The following is a 355-nucleotide window of genomic DNA, read 5'->3' as shown; positions in this document are numbered from 1 at the left end:
CCCTAACGTTTAAATCGTCCTATTTGTATCCTTAACGTTTATAAAAGTGATTCAATGTTATCCTACTATGAATTATACTAACAAATCAGATTATATTTTTTAATTATTCTCAGTTGAATGTATTCATTCTCAATTAGGTCTCACTTGGATGTGTTCGATTTTAATATTATACCCATTATTTGTGTTTAGATTCAATTATGTCCCAGAAAAGTGAATTATGTAAATGTTGTAGGAATTAGTTTCAACATTAGATGAGCTATTTTTCGGAGTAGATCATCGATTCGATCCCAGACATTTGTATTCTAACTTCAAGAAGAGATTTTTAAAACTCAAACTAAAGCGTTCATGATGTGGA

Source organism: Arachis ipaensis, chromosome B01 (assembly GCF_000816755.2).
Source record: "Arachis ipaensis cultivar K30076 chromosome B01, Araip1.1, whole genome shotgun sequence".
Lineage (NCBI taxonomy): Eukaryota > Viridiplantae > Streptophyta > Magnoliopsida > Fabales > Fabaceae > Arachis > Arachis ipaensis.
The sequence above is the reverse complement of the archived record's forward strand: the minus strand, read 5'-3'. Positions refer to the sequence as shown.